This window comes from Ceratotherium simum, chromosome 9 (assembly GCF_057802395.1).
Source record: "Ceratotherium simum simum isolate JZ-2026a chromosome 9, ASM5780239v1, whole genome shotgun sequence".
NCBI lineage: Eukaryota > Metazoa > Chordata > Mammalia > Perissodactyla > Rhinocerotidae > Ceratotherium > Ceratotherium simum.
Window position 1 is genome coordinate 39,521,032 of NC_141908.1, and position 15,674 is coordinate 39,536,705.

Consider the following 15,674-nt stretch of genomic DNA (forward strand, 5'->3'; position numbering starts at 1 on the left):
CATATCTTAATTTTCAGTAGTACAGGTAACATCACACTTATACCAAAACCAGCAGAGACATTACAAGACAAGCATACTACAAACCAGTATCTCACATGAATATAAATGCAAAAATCTTTTCAAAAATATTACCAAGTCCAATCAAAAAATATGTAAAAAGTTAATTCATCATGACCAACGGTGGTTTATCCCAAGAATGCAAGGTTGGCTTAGCATTTGAAAACTAAACAATGTAATTTACCATACTAATAGAAAGAAGGAGAAAACCCATGTTATCTCAGTGGATAAAGAAAAAGCATTTGATAAAATTCAATACCCATTCACAATGCAGTCTCTCAGCAAACTGACAAAGGGCATTTATGAAAGACCTAAAGCTAATATTATATTTAATGATGAAAGACTAAATACATTCCCTCTAAAATTTTAGCCAGTTCGGTAAGGCAAGAAAAAAAAAATAAAAGGCACATAAATTGGAAAGGAAAAGTAAAACTATCTTTTTACACAGAGGACATCGTTTTATATGTAGAAAACTGTAGAGCAGGAGTCAGCAAACTATAACCAAATTTGGTCTGTCACCTATTTTTGTATGACCTGTGACCTAAGACGGTTTTTACATTTTTTTGCCTGTGCAAGTGTAAGATGGATACAACCATGTTGGAAAATAGTTTGGCAATTTCTTATAAAGTTAACCGTACCCTTACCGTGTGACCCAGCAATTCTCCTGGGTATAACCCAGGAATTAATGAAATAAATATATCCACAGAAAAACTTGTATATGAGTGTTCACAGCACCATTATTTACAGCACTCCCAAATTAAAAACAACTTAATTGTCTGTCAGTAGGTGAATGAATAAACGTATTCATACTGCCCAACAAGAAAAAAGAAACCACTGATACATACAACAACATGGATGAATCTCAAAAATATTCCAAGTTGAAGTCAGACATACAAATACTTACTACATTAGTCCATTTATGTAAAATTTTAGAACAGGCAAAATTCATCTTAACAACAGAAAGCAAATCCATGGTTGCCAAGGGGGAAGTGGAGGGGTAGTACTGCAAAGGAGTTAAGGCAATTTTTGGAGGATGACAGAATATCCTAAATCTGATTGGAGTTGTGGTTCATTGTTATGTGTTTAGTAAAACCCATCAAACTCTATATCTTTAAAATGGATGTGTTTTGTTATATGTAAGTTATATCTCAACAGAGTTGACTTTAAAGTAAAAAATATTAACGTGTTTTTAAAAATCTCAATATGACTTGGTTAAACTAGATTGTGAACTGCAGCAAAGCACAGATTCTTTGGTAGACACTTTTTTACCTCCAGCATGCATCTTGGTACTAGGCACCCAATAAATATTTTTGAGCAAATGCCTGAGTGAAAGATAGAAACAAGGTGACATACATAATAGGCTGGGAGCAGAAGAACGAAGCTCCCTGGAGTTCAGCCAGCGAGGCTCAAAGGCCAGAGTTCAAGTCTAGCCAAAGTGGAGTGAAGCTGTTGGATATAAAACTTTTGTTTTAGATTTGTTTATCCTAACATTTATTTTTCTATTGGAGAGGAATGTGTGCAATGTAATCCACCAGGACTGGAATTACAGATAAAGTCTTTTGGGTGGCAGACGGGGATTCAGATGATTAACTGTCTGTGGAGTACTTTATATAGGAAATGATTTTATTGAAATAACGTAAGGAAGCCTGTGTTGGTAGTTTTAATAAAATCAAGCCTGACTCATCTATTTGAAGATCAGGATTATGGAAATAACATCTTATGCTTCAGGAGTATTTTAAGATTGAAACAGTTATATTCATATTTACTTATGAAGAAACAGAATTGGTGACTAAGTAAAACTTTAACCCTGTGGAAAAATGCGATATTTGTATTTGGCTTCTCTATGTTAACGCCGAAGAAATTACTTTCAGTTATACAACTCCATAAATGTTAAGTTTCCAGTATTACCAGAGAGTACTTTTACAGGGGAGGGATCATGTTTTATTTCACATCTGAAAAATAAACTTGAGTCAGTGTATTCTGCCTTTTAATCCTATAAAATTTGATTGCGATATTTTTCAGAGGTTTTGGGAAAATCCTCAGTGACCTGCACCTACAGCCCTGGAAGGAATGAGTGCTTTGGTTGAATATGCCCGCCCAACCCGCACAGATTTAGACTTCTTCCGCCACCCTTTGCTATTCAGCACTCTGAGGACTGCCACTCCTACAGTCCTCGGTTAGGTGCCATTGCCCCTCTGAAGTCATCCATATTTCATTCTTTTTTTTTTTTTACCCTAATAACTCATTGAGTCAACTTTGCCTTATTGTGAAGAGTTCATGCATTTGGTTTTGTGGCTTTGTTTGGATCAACAGGTGTGGTTAATCCAGGGGATGCATCATTGTGTACAACATCTCTTGTAACTGGACATAGTTGTGTCCTTGAAGAGAGAAGAAAATTAAGCCTCACCCCACCCCGTTCATTTACCTGCAGTTTTCCTATGGAATGTTTGAAATCAGTTGGTGCTTCATCAATACATACCACACCTGGTATTTTGGCAGATGGGAATGCTTCCTTCTGGTAGAGGGTCTTAATAGAATGGTCCAGCCTTCCTCTGGCAGCCTGCCTCTCAGGTAGTAAAGAGCAGATCAGGATTTCTTGGGATGTGGTTGATAGACTGCCTTCCTCAGAATCACCCAGGGTGTCTGTCTGTGGAAAATTAATCGTAAGGTGATGGAATTGTGGGAGGAAATCCCACGTTTGGCAGTCACCATAGTAATAATTGTTTCAGGCAAGCGTCACCAATGGCTACGAAAACTAGTGGGTAAGTATGATAAGAAACAGGATAGTTACATAATCTATTTATATAGTCTCAAAGTATCTCCCCACAACATATTATTAATTACAAAGGGAAAAGAAAGTACCTTTACAGTGGAAACACCGGGGATAGACCACCTAAACCAAGCAAGTGATCTAATAGTAATGGGACAAATCGATATCATGTGTCTTCTCCCACTTTCTCCTCCCCCTCAGTTTAACATGCACAGATGAATTTGAATAAGCTAAAATTTAGGTGTAATCGCCCCTTCCCCCTGGTCCTTTCTGTGCATAAAAAGGCCTAAACAGTGTCTCTGAACCACAGTTTCCAAGATGAAGCAAAAAGTTTGGTTGCCTTTCAGGCTATGCTACATGCCATAATATTCTAACACTATTTTTTGTTGTTGTTGTTGTTGAGGAAGATTCACTCTGAGCTAACATCCACTGCCAATATTCCTCTTTTTGTATGTGAGCCGCCACCACAGCATGGCCACTGATGGACAAGTGGTGTAGGTCAGTGCCCAGGAACCAAACCTGGGCCATCAGAGTGGAATGCACTGGACTTAACCACTAGGCCACTGGGGCTGGCCCTCCAGCATTTTTTGACTGGTATGTTTCTGTACCTTGGCAATATACAGATACCGTTGATCTTATGTAGGTAGGCCATTTGCCTAGCGTTTGCCTTTCTGTACAAATATGTGTTTCTAAGTTTTGAACAGTATAAGTTTTTGGTTCCCACATAGGGCTGTTGGAAGGAACACAGACATTCCAAAGATATCCATACAGACCTAGATAGGATTTGTTAGGGCCAGTTGGCAACTACCTGTGTATTTCTGTAAGACCTCCGTGTCTCCTGAAATATATTGGTCACCACCAATACTTGATCCGTTTCCTTGAGAAACTTACTCTGCAAACATCAGTGCTTTCAGTGATCTCGTGCTCAGCATGAGATTCTGCTGTCATGGTTTGTTAGCTCCCTGTTCCTAGAAGAGTGAAGGCCTCCCCTCCATGGGTGGCCCTGCATATAAGATGTTGACAGAATCACCAGAGACTAGCTCAAACATCTTTTAGCTTTTTAATAGGTAGAAAACATGCTTTATCTTCCTATAAAATTTATTTTAAATAGACAAATTTGGAATTGAAAACAGGCAACTGTTTTTCTCATTTTTAATGTATTAATGAGCAGAGGAAAAAGGTAGAGATTGCTTTAACTACATAGCCCAGGATTTTAATCTGTCAAGTTGACCAGTTTGGAAAGGGTTGTTAATATTACAATACCCGTATTTTGTATTAACAAAAGTTGAAATTAAAAAGTTTTCTTGATTTAATGACAATGATTTCATTGAAGCTATAGTAGCTTTGATAAAACTTTTCTTCAATCATTGCTTTAAAAATTGTATGAATTTATAAAAACAAAACATCTAAGTTGTGAAAAATAATGACGATTATGCCTAATATATATGGTTGCAGTTTTAAAAAGGGTTCTAAAATGATTCAACCTAATGTAAATAGCATTTTGTCTTAGAGCAATGTAGCTAATGGTAATAGTATTGTCTCAACATCTTAGAGGAGAAAACAGCAGAAGTGTCAAGCACACATAGGGAATCAAAACCTCACTCTCCTGAGGCCTTCTGTGTGGCTCTGCTCCAAACAAGGTTACATTTATAGATCTCTCAGGAAAAAAAATTTATCTACTGCCAAGGAGAAGTTAAATCAGACAGTCTATTAATGTGGAGAAATGTTACCTGAAATGTAGAGGTCTATTTGTAATGTACATCAAGGCAGATTAGTATGTGATCTATAGCAGTATTGGCAGAATTATAAGAAAGGCACCTGGAGGTTAAAATGTCGTAACTTAATAAAAAAGAAAATATGGAGATGTGTGTTTATCTTTTTAAGGCAAGTTTATTGAGGTATAATTTACATACAATAAAGTGTACCCTTTCAGGGCCCGGCCCCGTGGCCCAGTTGTTGAAGTTCCTCGCACTCTGCTTCCATGGCCCGCGTTCGCCCATTCGGATACGGGGCGCGGACCTGCTCCCCTCATCAGCCATGCTGTGGTGGTGTCCCATGTACAAAATGGAGGAAGTTTGGCACAGATGTTAGCTCAGGGTAAATCTTCCTCACCAAACAAAAACAAAAATAAAGTGTACCCCTTCAGTAAGTAGTTCTATGAGTTTTGACAAATGGCTACAGTCATATAACCACAATCAAGATACATAACATTTCCATCACCCCAAAAAATGTTCTGTAAAAGAGTTTTCAAAAGGTGGTTGTGAGTCCTTGAACAAACACAGTGTGACACAGCAAGCACTTTGCCACCATGGCTGTGACTCCCTGATGGGTGGTCTTCAGTCCTCCTCTTTGGCTACACTGTCTGCAAGCGTGGCAGCTTGGGATCTTTTTAATGTAAGACCTTACCAGTTTGACAGCCTCATACAGTCTGTCTGCTCAGACCCGATAGGGAATTCCTGGCACGACCTATTGCCATGAGAAACAGTGTTCGAAGCTGCTCATATCACTAAAGTTCTATAGCCATGGATGTTTAAGTTTATACAGGACTGGGCATTTATGTTTTAAGTATTCGACATTTATTGTTACTTCATTAGTTTAGATTTGCAAAATGAGTACGTTCAGAGAAAGCTTATAAGCTTCTGGAAAACGAATGGGGTGCCCTACCAGGGAATTCACAGGCTAGGCAACTTGGCCTTTTAAAGATGGAGAAAAAAGATGAGTTGCTTTGCTGCTTATTTATGCTTTTTTTGTATCAAAAATACAACTGTATATTCAAAGTGACTTGCATGAATCACTTCTTTAGAATAACATTTTAACAATACAATTGCTGTGTTGTCACTATTTATTCTTTTCACTATTAAGTATTAATGATCATTCTTGAATGTACCTTTGGTTTGCCTGCTAGGCTTAAATGGAAAAGAGCAATTTCCTTTCTTCGTGTTAAAATTCCCATCAGCCCTGTGGTCTTTGGGTCAACTTTACCAAAGCAATTAAAGCTATTAACAAGGACACAGTTTTTATTTGGCCATTACACCCCTAGACAGAGAACCTCAAACTGTTTGCTTCTAGGTTGTGAGAGAGAAGGCATTAATTTGTTTAGCACTACCGGTGCTTCTCTCAATCTCTCCTTCTTTCCTGTAGCAGCAAATGCACTGCGGGGCAGGTGAGGAGTGGGAGGGGAGCAGTTTCTTGACTGTGAAGCCACTCCCAGGGTAAGTGGTCAAATTGGCAGGGACTTAGCTGCCTGCTGCTCTTCTAAAACCATCTCAGCCAGTATTCTCCCATCTGCTATTTGATCATCATTGGCCCTTCTTTATCCCAAAGAGTGAAAGTGTAAACTGAATATAACTAAGTTTTAAAAGAGAGATGCCAGCCACTTACTTACCCTAGCTCCTAAGGGAAAGAAAGAGTTTTCTTAAAGACTAGTTTCTCTTTAAAATAAAAGCATATCTGTTCCTAAAATCTTTTGACTTTCTGCAGAAATTTTTTTTAAATCTTTGCATCTATTTATATTTACCAATTTACCACTGCTTACTCTACTTAGCTGTACTATCTGCCTCATTTTTAAATTATGTTTGCAAAGTTAATTACACTTATCTGTAAATGGAAAAATCAGAATAAGTATTTCATATTAACATGATAGCTTTAGAAAAGTAATTCTGCAGCCTTTTATTGCAATATTAAGTAACAAATGGTCACTTCGAAAGAGCCAAATTCAATTTTAACACTTTTTTATAGAGATGACACACTTGTAGTAAATTAATATGCTGTTCATCTTTATTGTGATTATGGTAGACAGAGTAATTCTCCCCTCTCCAAAGACAGGAAGTCCTAGTACCTCAAGCCACAGAGTATTAGTAAATGTTACTTTGTTTGGAAAAGAGATCTTTATGGATGTAATTAAATTAAGGGCCTTGAGAGGGAGAGATTATCCTGGATTATCCAGATCACCTCGAATGCCTTCACAAATAGCCATATAAAAGAGAGGCAGAGGGGGATTTGACACATGTACAGAAGAGCAGGCAATGTGACTGTGGAGACAGAAATTGCAATGGTATGGCCACAAGCCCAGGTAAGCCAGCAACCACCAGAAGCTGTATGTAAGAGGCAAAGAACGGACTCTTCCCTTCACCCTTTGGAATGAGTGTATCCCAGCTTACACCTTGATTTCAGCCAAATGAAACTAATTTCAAATTTCTGGCCTCCAGAACTGTGAGAGAGTACATTTCTGTCCTAATCCTCCAGGTTTGTGGCGATTTGTTATGGTTATGGCCTATAAAACTACTCAGGTGCAAATATGTGCCACCCTTCAGGAAAAATGACTCCAAGCGTAGAACCTCAAGCCACAGAGTATTATGCCCATGCCTGGAAACCTTGCCCTCCTGGATTTTGAAATTACTTGGAATTGGTGACTCCTTTTCCTTCCATTTTCTCCCTTTTGGAATGAGGGTGTCATAAATGTTATCCTTTGCCCGTCCCATCATCTTATTATGGTTTCCTTTAAACAGTGTATTCTTAGACCAAAAACTGCCTGTCCTTTAGCTCACTTCCTTGGTATACTGTCCCAGAAATAATTCCTCCATCTTCATTAAAAACTCCTATTTGTTGATCTTGCTACTTTCTCTATACCTTGGCCAACCCTACTTTTGATATACCAAACTCACATGGTCTAAGAATAAGCAAGGTAGGTCTCCCCACAGGAAAATCAGAATGCTGTATCTAGAAGAAAGGTAAAAAGATGCTAGGTGGCAAAGTAACAGGTGTCCACTACATAATACTTGCAACATTGCATGATTCCATTGTATTATGATTATTTTCTATTTGCTTGCTTGAAATAAATAGTCCTGAATATTCTGATTTGTGAATAGGTTCTAAGGAAATTGTCTCTTAAAACCATGTCTAATAAATTAAATATAAGTACATGTTTATTTAGTGAAATGATAGTTTCTCACTGTGCTCTAGGTAGTTCAAGGAACTTCCCAGTCTTCTAAAGAAAGCCAACTACAACGTCAGCAAAAATGGAGGAAAGGAAACAAGTGACTTATACTAATCTCATGTAAACTTTAAGTGCTTATAAAGTAATTAAGGTTTGAGACTGTTCAGTCAGTTCTTTCTTCTCTGGAGCCTGTCTGGTGTATTTGTAAGCCAGCTGTTCTCCTGCCCAACAGGCTTCTGAGACACCACCTTTCCCATACAGCAGGTGTATATTAAGTACATGTAAACTGATTTTAATAATAAAGCAAAACGTAATTAGAAAGGCAAATCTGCTATAGAAGCATCATGCCATGCATTACAAAATCAAATGTAAGTAATTTGGATTAGATCCACACCATTGCGTGTCTCTAGTAGCATAAATAACAGAATTGGTTGTATAAAAATAACTCCTCATAATGCTCCTCTGTTCTTTGATTTAAATCATTTTAAATCAAAACATTGTAAATGTTTTTCTCTGTCTCCAACACCATTTACAGCCAAATGTGGAAAAAGTTGGTTAAGTGTATTATATTTGGACATGAAGATGGATGGTAATAATTCACACTCATCTGGATTTTCTTTGAGTTGATTTTCTGATGATTGTGATGAATTTTCCCCATGCTGTCTATATCCTCCCTGGTCTCACTTCTGGTCATGACATAATTTGTAGGGTGGCTAACATTTTGTGATAATCCGTAGACATAAACTACTTTTTTTCTCTGTGGCCTATTTTTCGTTTGTTACCAATATACTATCCCAACTGAGCAATAGGCATAGTCCACATATAATCTACTATGAGACTGAGGTGTTTGTTTCCGGTAGTTATTTTACCCACTGTTTATTCAAGGTACTTTAATACTCCTGATAACATTCTAAGGACAGTACATTTATATTCTGTCATAATCACAGTGGAGGATTAAGCAAATATTTATGAACCAGAATAAGGATTCAATATTTACCTGTGATAAAGGGTTGTGCCTTATTTATCATATTACTACATTGTGACATTGGCAAGTTCTGAAATAGTTTAAAGATGTCTCTCTTGTTTTCTAAATAAAAGGGAAATGGGCCACATACAATTAAACACATCTCAATATGAACATATGTGTGAAAAATATCTTCACACAGGGTACTTTATTTTAAGTTCCTTCAGTACACTAATGGCATACAATTTAGTTTAACAGCTCAGAGTGTTGTAATCAAGAGTGTGAATAGGCAATCAAATACTTCTGTGAAATTCTGCTCCCCTAAGAATTCATGGCAAGCCTGTTGCTATGGTACAGTCTCACCTGGGATGTGTTTAGCTTCTTTCTCAATCAGATATATTGACAATAATGAGCTTAAAAACAGAATTCCTCATAGAAAAATCAGAATGGAGAGATCCAGATAAATAAATGAAGCAATGTGGCTCTTCCTTCTTTTTCTACTTGCACTTGTGTGTTCTTATTTGTGATCCCAAGAGTCTTAAGATCCGCTGAAGGCATTACTGTCTCACTGTAAAGAGAGCTGGACGTCATGGAAGGCACTGATTATCAGACGGGAAACCATGGAGAAGATCATCTCTAAAAAACTGCAAACTAGATTCTCTCCATCCACAGCTGCTTCCCTGGAACTTTACAAATTATGTTAGTTGTTTGAGACCATCAGGGTACCATTTTGTAGTGCCATCTTATTTAGATAAGGCCAAAGAAAGGCTTATGAGTCACAGTTATTAAATTGAAGGAGATGATCACATCAGAGTAAAATAACAAGCCAGGCAGTGAGACCTTTGATGAATTACTTAGGCTTGTATTGTTTTTAAGAGATTATTATCTTCCCCTCTCCACCTCAGAATCAATTTCATTGCCACACTCTGGAGGTCATGGTGTGAGTCCGAAAGACAGTGATAAACAGCACCAACTCTGGAGTCACATCTCTTAACTTCATATCCCTGCTCTGCCATCTACCAGGTGTGTAACCTTAGACACTTATGATTTACATCTCAAAAATGAGAATAATGATATATACCTCATGAGGTGGTTGTAGAAATTAAATAAGAGGTGCTTGGCACATAGAAATCATTCATTGGGTGTTGGTTGTACTCACCATTTATGATATGCATAGAAAGCATTAGAACAGTAAGTGGCTCATAGTACCTAATAAATAATAGGTAATAATACTAGTATCATTATAATTCGTTAGATGAATCTGTGCTAGATATATTCTCATTAAAAATATAGGAAGAAATATAAGGAAATGGTTAAAATTTGCTCTGTCATAAAAAATTTTACTCATGAATGGGATGGGGTAGTGAGCCAGAAAACATCCAAGTCATTCTGTACACTGTCCTAGAGTACAAGGCTGCTGGGACTAGAGTCATCAGCCCAGCAGCCTTTGCAATGAAATATCGTGGTTCTTAAATTAAATCCAGCTATATATGTGCCTATAACACATACTTAAAGTGTTCTAAAACACTGTGTTGGTCAACTTAGTGTGTGCTGCTGAGAAAATGCTAAGATTTGCCAAATTATGTATTTTTACCTACAGTTTGATATTCTGGACACTCATTACACAATACTATTAAAATGCTTTGTTTTAATTATAAATACAGTCGTCTCCTATTATCCATGGTTTCACTTTCCACAGTTTCAGTTACCCGAGGTTCAAAAATATTAAATGGAAAATTCCAGAAGTAAACAATTCATAAGTTTTAAATTGGACATCATTCTGAGTAGCATGATAAAATCTCCAGCTGTCCCACTTCATCCCACCCAGGAAATGAATCCTCCCTTTTTCCATTCTATCCATGCTGTGTACGCCTCCTGCCCGTTAGTCACTTAGTAGCCATCTCGGTTATCAGATAGACTGTCATGATATCGCAGTGCTTGTGTTCAGGTAACCCTTATTTTACTTAATAATGGGCCCAAAGCACGAGAGTAGTGATGCTGGCCATTCAGTATGCCAAAGAGAAGCCGTAAAGTGCCTCCTTTACATGAAAGAGTGAAAGTTCTCTACTTAATAAGGAAAGAAAAGAAAAGTACGCTGAGGTTGCTAAGATTTCTCAGTAAGAACGAATCTTCTATCCATGAAATTGTGAAGGAGGAAAAAGAAATTCATGCTAGTTTTTCTGTCACATGTCAAGTGTGTATGTTTAGGAAAGAACATAGTATTTATAGGGTTTGGTACTATCCCCAGTTTCAGGCATCCACTAGGGGTCTTGGAACGTATCCCCAGAAGATAAGGGAGGACTACTGTACATTAGTGTATTTTGAAAGATAAATGTTACAAATGTATATTCAAAGTACTAATTTAGGTTTGGATTCAAGGAGAGTGAGGGATAACCATAGTCTGCCATGTGGTGATTCTTTCTACAACACTTTTATTCACTCTGCTGATGGATTCAGAAGGTCTTGGCAAACTGCGTTCTCCTTTCTTTCCAAAGGGACCCAGTCTTCTCATCCTTGTCATCATGCAGGCAGGCATGGTCCTAGGCACTGAGGCTGGTGGCACCTCTGAGGTGGGTGCAGGCCATTGTGCTGGCCTCCGCTTGCCAGAGCCTCAGACCCTGGACAGGAGCACTGACCGAACCTGATACTCTGCCAACCATTTACGTTAAGCATTTGGTGCAGAGTTATCATCCTCTCACCACATCAACTCCCTGCTTTTAGAAGGTGAAGAAGACAGTTGCAGAATTCAGCTCAATCTTTTCACGTCTGTCAACTGGAAGTCTGAGTTGTTGACATGAAAATTACTGTCCAAAATATCTTCGGAAAACAGTTGTTTTTCATTATTTTAATAAAATAGACATAAGGAAGGAATTTTTTTTTAATTGAGATATAATTGACGTTATATTAGTTTCAGAAATTCAACATGATCATTCAATTTATTGTGATATATTGATATATATATATCAATATATATTGTGAAGTGATCACCATAGTACGTCTAGTTACAGAATTTCTTAATAGAGTAAGGTGATGGGAAATATTGAATAAAGACTTTGGGGTGTCTTAACTCAGTATCTGAATATTAAAGAACAACTTAACATATTTATCCGTCATCCCTATACTGTTCGTTGGCACTGATATTTTGATATCTTCAAGTTGGTTTTATTAAAGAAATCATCCATTTTAATTTTGTGAGGATCACAAGAGCCCCTAAAGTTGCTGAGATTACTTGTTTTGAAATTTAATAAATAGAAAATAGAGCATATGATAGTAACAAGAAGCAAACCACTCTTCTCTCAGTCATTTGTCATGAATGGTGCTTCAACCTCTACTTTCTTCTCGTGATTTTATGTATAAAATTGGATCCCTTTTATATGAGGATTAAGAAGAGAGAACAAAAAGTGACAAAGTAGAGCTACTGAGAACAGAATATGATCAGAAGATGAAAGAAGTAAGGTATTAACTGAGCAGTACGATAACGTTGTACAATGCTAAGAGCTTAGTAAAAATCGAATCCAAGACATCTATCTGTGATCCAAATTACTTCATTTTGTTTTCCTCTACTTAGAAATTGAAAATGTATCCCCAAATTTTTGGCAAGTAAACGTCATAGAGGAGAACATAGTGCTTCCTTTTTTTTTTTTTTTTGTGGAGATGGTCAGATGTTTTTATTGTTTTAAATCTCTTCCCTGTACTTTTACATATTTGTGTGTATGTATATATGTATTTTTTTTATTGAGGTCATATTGGCTTATAACGTTGTGTAAATTTCAAGTGTCTATTATTGTATTTCAGTTTTTGTATAGACTGTATTGTGTTCAGCACCAATAGTCTAGTTTTTATCCATCACCATACATGTGTGCCTCTTTATCTCTTTCACACTCCCCTACCCTCTCCTCGTCTGGTAACCCCTAATTTGTTCTCCTTATCTGTGTGTTTGTGTATCTTCCACATCTGAGTGAAATCATACAGTATTTGTCTTTCTCTGTCTGACTTATTTCACTTAACATAATACCTGCAAGGTCCATCCACGTTGTTGCAAATGGCACGATTTTGTCTATTTTATGGCTGAGTAGTATTCCATTGTATATATATACACCACATCTTCTATCTGTTCATCCGTTGATGGACACTTGGGTTGCTTCTACATCTTGGCTATTGAGAATAATGCTGCAATGAAATAGGGATGCATGGATCTCTTTGCATTTTTTTTCTTCCCCAAAACCCCAGTACATTGTTGTATATTTTAGTTGTAGGTTGTTCTAGGTCTTCTATGTGAGCCACCACCACAGCATGGCTACTGACAGATGAGTGGTGGTTCCATGCCTGGGAAGCGAAACCGGGCTGCCAGGGCATGCTGAACTTGAACTACTAGGCTATCAGGGCTGGCTCATCTTTGAATTGTTGAGTTCATGATCTTTGGATAAATACCCAGTAGCAGGATAGCTGGATCATATGGTATTTCTATTTTTAATTTTTTGAGAAATCTCCATACTGTTTTCCATAGTGGCTGCACCAGTTTACATTCCCACTAACAGTGTATGAAGGTTCCCTTTTCTCCACATCCTCTCCCACACTTGTTATTTCTTGTCTTGTTAATTATAGCTATTCTGACAGGTGTAAGGTGATATTTCGTTGTAGTTTCAATTTGCATTTCCCTAATAATTAGTGATGTTGAACGTCTTTTCACGTGCCAGTTGGCCATCTGTATATCTTCTTTGGAGATATGTCTGTTCATATCCTCTGCGCATTTTTTGATTGGGTTGTTCACTTCTTTGTTCTTGAGTTGTATGAGTTCTTTATATATTTTGGAAATTAACCCCTTGTTGGATATGTGATTTGCAAATATTTTCTCCCAGTAGGTGGGTTGTCTTTTCATTTTGCTGACGATTTCCCTTGCTATGCAGAAGCTTTTTAATCTGATGTGGCCCCATTTGTTTATTTTTTCTTTTGTTTCTCTTGCCTGACATGATACTCAAAAAGATACTGCTAAGACCGATGTCAAGGAGTGTACTTGCCTATATTTTCTTCTAAGAGTTTTATGGTTTCAGGTCTTACATTTAAGTCTTTAGCCCATTTTGAGTTAATTTTTATGTACAGTGTAAAGTAATGGTCTACTTTCATTCTTTTGCATGTGGCTGTCCAGTTTCCCCAACACCATTTCTTGAAGAGACTTTCCTTTCTCCGTTGTGTGTTCTTGGCTCCTTTGTCAAATATTAGCTGTCCATAGATGTGTGGTTTTATTCTGTGCTCTCAATTCTGTTCCATTGATCTGTGTTTCTGTTTTTGTGCCAGTACCATGCTGTTTTGTTTACTATAGTTTTGTAGTATAATTTGAATTCAGGGAGTGTGGTACCTCCAACTTTGTTCTTTTTTCTCAAGATTGTTTTGGCTACTGGGGTCTTTTGTTGTTCCATATAAATTTGAGAATTCTTTGTTCTATTTCCTTGAAGAATGTCATTGGGATTCTGATTGGCATTACGTTGAACCTGTAGATTGCTTTAGGTAATATTAACACTTTAACTATGTTTATTCTTCCAGTCCATGAGCATGGAATCTTTCCATTTCTTTATGTCTTCTTCAATTTCTTTCAATAATGTCTTATAGTTTTCAATGTTTAGACCTTTTACCTCCTTGGTTAAATTTATTCCTAGGCATTTTAGTCTTTTTGTTGTGATTTAAGTGGGATTGTATTCTTGACCACTTTTGGCTAGTTCGTTATTAGTGTATAGAAAGGTAACTGATTTTTGTATGTTGATTTCGTATCCTACAACTTTGCTGTATTTGTTGATTATTTCTAGTAGTTTTTTGGTGGATTCTTTAGGATTTTCTATATATAAAATAATGTCATCTGCAAATAGTGAGAGTTTCGGTTCTTCCTTTCCAGTTTGCATCCCTTTTATTTCTTTTTATTGCCTAATTGCTCTGGCTGAAACTTCCAGTACTATGTTGAATAAGAGTGATGAGAGTGGACATCCTTGCCTTGGTCCTGTTTTCAGAGAAATGGCTTTCACTTTTTCTCTGTTGCATATGATGTTGCCTGTAGGTTTGTCATATACGGCCTTTATTATGTTGAGGTGCTTTCCCTCTATACCCATTGTAATCAGAGTTTTTTTTATCATAAGTGGTTGTTGAATCTTGTCAAATGCTTTCTCTGCATCTTTTGAGATGATCGTGTTATTTTTATTCTTCATTTTGTTAATGTGGTGTATCACATTGATTGATTTGGGGATGTTGAACTGCCCTTGCATCCCTGGAATAAATCCCACTTGATCATGGTGTATGATTTTTGTAATATATTGTTGTATTCGATTTCCTAATATTTTGTTGAGAGTTTTTGTGTCTATGTTCATCAGTGATATTGGCCTGCAGTTTTCTTTTTTTGTGTTGTCTTTGTCTGGTTTTGGTATCAGGGTAATGTTGACCTCGTAGAATGAGTTAGGAAGTGTCTCCTCCTCTTCAATTTTTTGGAATACCTGAGAAGGACAGGTATTAAGTCTTCTTTGAATGTTTGGTAGATAGAATTCACCAGGGAAGCTATCTTGTCCAGGACTTTTGTTTTTTGGGAGGTTTTTGGTTACTGTTTCAATCTCTTTGCTTGTGATTGGTTTATTCAGATTCTCTATGTATTCTTGATTCAGTTTTGGGAGATTATATGATTCTAAAAGTTTATCCATTTCTTCCAAGTTACCCAGTTTATTGGCATATAGTTTTTCATAGTATTCTCTTATAATCCTTTGTATTTCTGTGGTGTCTGTTGTAATTTCTCTTTCGTTTCTGATTTTATTTGAGTCTTCTCTCTTTGTTTTTGGTCTAACTAGGGCTTTGTCAATTTTGTTTTCCTTCTCAAAGAACCAGCTCTTGGTTTCATTGATCCTTTCTATTTTTTTTTTTTAGTCTCTATTTCATTTATTTCTGCCCTGATTTTATTATTTCTTACCTTCTAT

At 36.9% G+C, this 15,674-nt stretch overlaps 1 protein-coding gene across 11 annotated transcripts in view; it reads left to right on the plus strand.

Annotated features, from left to right (window-relative positions):
* Positions 1-15,674, plus strand: part of PKP4 (plakophilin 4) — a 241,542-nt gene that overhangs the window by 98,777 nt on the left and 127,091 nt on the right. Inside the window, exon 1 of one of the 11 annotated variants that reach the window (XM_087435246.1) lies at positions 9,693-9,750. The exons of the other annotated variants lie outside the window; for them this stretch is intronic. The gene's annotated coding sequence lies outside the window, so the exon portion shown is untranslated. Of the gene's footprint in view, positions 1-9,692; positions 9,751-15,674 lie in introns of those variants that run through there. 11 annotated transcript variants of the gene reach the window in all.